We start from the raw sequence: 3,205 nt of genomic DNA, 5'->3' as shown, positions 1-3,205 counted from the left end.
CCGGTTCATTCTATTTATCTGACGGAGATTGTAGGTTTGACACCATGTTGTTATGATATATAGTTCATTTAACATATAAATGTGTTGATCCTACATTTTTTTTTGGGGGTGGGAGTGCTGTGGGGGGGGGGGGGGGTGAGGGGGGAGGGAATATTGACCTAGGCCTAAATGGTATTTTGTTGTCTTCATTGTCACTTTCTTTTCCAGAGAATTTAGTCTGTCAAGCTGAGTCAAAAGCATCGAGTATATTCAACGGAAGTTTTTCCCTTTTTTTAAGGTTTGCCCAAGTGAAAGGTGTTTGGTACTGGTCCTAGTGTGGGAACCATAATGTTGAATGGGGTAAAAATAATGGTGTCATTTGGCTGCACATTTTTAAATCGATGGTAATGAAGGAGCTGGTCTAACGCGGCACAGTTTGAGACTTAAGAGTTGCTGACTCTTTTTTTTTTGTAACCTCTGGGGACTAACTGTATCTTTCCTCTTTAATGCAGTGTCCTGCTACTCATTGTTCCCTCTTCTATTTGAAGCTAAAGAATATCCAATAAAGGTGTTATTGTTGCTCTTACACTCTCTTCTCATTTGGGCTGGATTCTCCTACGAGTTTGGCAAGACTGCAGTAGCAAAAACATCACTCGCTCAGAAAAAGGAAGATGGAGTGCGATCAAAAAGAGTTCCTGCTGATGTCAAAGCAAGTCAACACATCGTTGGATGGGTTGGCATGTGTTATTTAATGGGTTTATTATTTGTTGATGTATGGTCTCAGTTTCTGCACCCTTATTTTCTTGGTGACAGATTTCCTTTCTTACCCCTGATGTTGATCTCAATATATTGTGCATTAGGGATCACATACTCCTGGATTTGGCAGCTAAGATGGATTGTTAGATGTCGATGATTCATCATCACTTGAAACTCTTTTTGTTTTCTTTTTGGAAAAGTAAAATTTTTTTTTTTTTGAAAGTGGGTACACAGTAATACTCTGTTTGAAGAAACAGGAGATAACTCCGGTGGTTTGTCAAAGCTAAATGAATTTATGTGAAAAATGGTTGCCAATTCCTGTGACTTGGCTTCGGAAGTCACTCCCTCAAAATGAATGCATGCAATAGAAACTCTGGGATACAAATGTCATTCAGAAATAAGACCTATAATCTTTGGTCATGGATAAGTAAGATGAGGAGGAACTCAACCCTCCATGGTAATTTAAGGATGTCAATCGGTACGGTTTTGGTATAGTACACTGCATATCTATACCATGCCGATAACGTAGGGAATACTGAATTTTTTTCCTATGTGGTTCCCTAACTGGTGCAGTTCCCTAGTGCCTCTCACAATAGGAGGGTGGACCCCACCTGGGTAGAATGTTCGTTCGGGTGCCTTGGGTGGGTCTCACCCCCTCTTGTGAGAGGCACTAGGGAACCACACCGTCGGGGAACCGTGAGACGATAACGATTCTGGAATACCAATTAAGTACATGTATCTCATACCGATATAGTACCAAATCGATTTGGTACTATTCGGTATAGGTATTTGGTATGGTATCAGTATGGTGTATATATATAGTGTATCGTGCCAAAACCACCGAATACCAACTCGGTATAAATATCTCATACCGATACCATGTTGAATTTATTTGGTACGATTCGATATAGATAATTCAGTACGGAAACGGTTTCAATATTTGGTACTAGGTACACATTGACACCCTTACATGGTATTGAAATAATACTTTGTTGCTAGAGCAGAATTGTTCTTTAGTGTTGATATTTTGACTGAACCTTCTCAATGCGTTTCATAGAATCATAATATGTAGGCTATAAAATCCAACTGGGCCTCAGATGCTGAGGAATTGAGCCAAGCTGGAGAAGCAAAAGAACAGGGGAAGTAAGAGGTGTGCGGTACCTGAAGTAGCCATAAGAAAAAGGACTCTTTTTTTTTTTGGATGGGGGGAAGAAAATAACTAACAGAACAGATGAGAAGATACATCATCAGTCATAAACGTTCAACAGAACCAGACTGGCTATCCTTCTTACTAATGCAGACATTCTTATATGACTTCAAAATGGTTTTAATATGGACTTAAAAAATGTTTTTTATTATCCTAGAAAATAATTAAAATCTCCCTTGGTCATTGGCAAGAAGATTGGTTCAACAACTTAACTAGGTCATCACAATCAATCCAGATGTCGGGACAAACGTCTATCAATGCTCCTATTCGTTGTAATCCTTGGAGCAATCCCTTTGCTTTTGTTTCTTGAGCTGTCCCTTCATGACCATAGTCCGCACAAGCAATAATAAAGTTCTTTTTGTAAATAATAACAGAGGCCCAACCTACCTTCCCAGTTGATTAAGAAAACTACCATCAGACAAGAAAAAGGTAATAGTTGCATATTCGAGATCCAATGATTAGCATTTTGCAACACACTATAAGGATTAGGAATAGTATTTAGATATACAATAATGATTCTTAGCCAGCCATAGAAAATAACATGTAACAGAAAAAAATAGAGAGAAACAACTTTTTATCTTGAATATGAGATAAGGATGAGATTTGCATATTGGGTTCTCTTTTATTTGGTGTACACAATCTCCTCTTTTACTTGGGAGAAACAGAACATATGATCCTCTGCAGATTGCAGATTGGGATTGGGTGTGTGAGCCTCTGAGCTGAATTGTTCCCAGAATAAAAATCATTATTTGTTCTCTTCCCTTTAAAAGGACAAAATCATCCTCTGCAACTCAACCGGTGGTTAAGAGAGGAGATGGCATGGAAGCAAATCCAAAAAGTAATTTTCAGTCTGTCAGACAACCGTGCGACCACCCCAGGATTGGAAACCAACCATGGGAACGATCCTCTACTGCTCGATGTGATTCTCTACAGAACACATCATAGCTGTTAATCACGCTCTGGTCACACGATCATGGTTCATCAACCAGACTTAGGTTCCTGTCTCCTTAGAACTCAAGGATACAGAGGTACGAGCCTATAGAACAGATCCTGTTCAAGTAAGGTCGTGACATTTGATGCCAACTACACACTTAATAACAGACTTTTTTTTTCACATCTTTCCGATGTGGGACTAAAAGTTTTCAACAAATCTAAAACCCTGGTGAAGAAGATGTAATAATAATATATATAAAAAATTTGCGAGGATAACAATAAAATATTAGGAGTCGGGAAGACTCTGTCTCCATTAAAAATGTCTGATTC

The 3,205-nt window shown here is 38.8% G+C and overlaps 1 long non-coding RNA gene and 1 other non-coding gene across 2 annotated transcripts; one reads left to right on the top strand and one right to left on the bottom strand.

Moving 5' to 3' along the window:
• The first annotated feature begins 226 nt into the window (after positions 1-226).
• LOC122648451 lies at positions 227-954 on the top strand. The gene is made up of 2 exons (XR_006331079.1): positions 227-383; positions 492-954. It is a non-coding gene; the product is annotated as an uncharacterized LOC122648451 (long non-coding RNA).
• A 1,835-nt stretch (positions 955-2,789) lies between these two features.
• LOC122648452 lies at positions 2,790-3,010 on the bottom strand. Its single transcript, XR_006331080.1, has one exon. It is a non-coding gene; the product is annotated as a small nucleolar RNA U3 (small nucleolar RNA).
• Between the last annotated feature and the right edge of the window lie 195 nt (positions 3,011-3,205).

The sequence above is a fragment of the Telopea speciosissima genome, unplaced genomic scaffold (genome assembly GCF_018873765.1).
Source record: "Telopea speciosissima isolate NSW1024214 ecotype Mountain lineage unplaced genomic scaffold, Tspe_v1 Tspe_v1.1185, whole genome shotgun sequence".
Taxonomy (NCBI): domain Eukaryota; kingdom Viridiplantae; phylum Streptophyta; class Magnoliopsida; order Proteales; family Proteaceae; genus Telopea; species Telopea speciosissima.
This window is presented reverse-complemented; position numbering and strand designations above follow the sequence as displayed.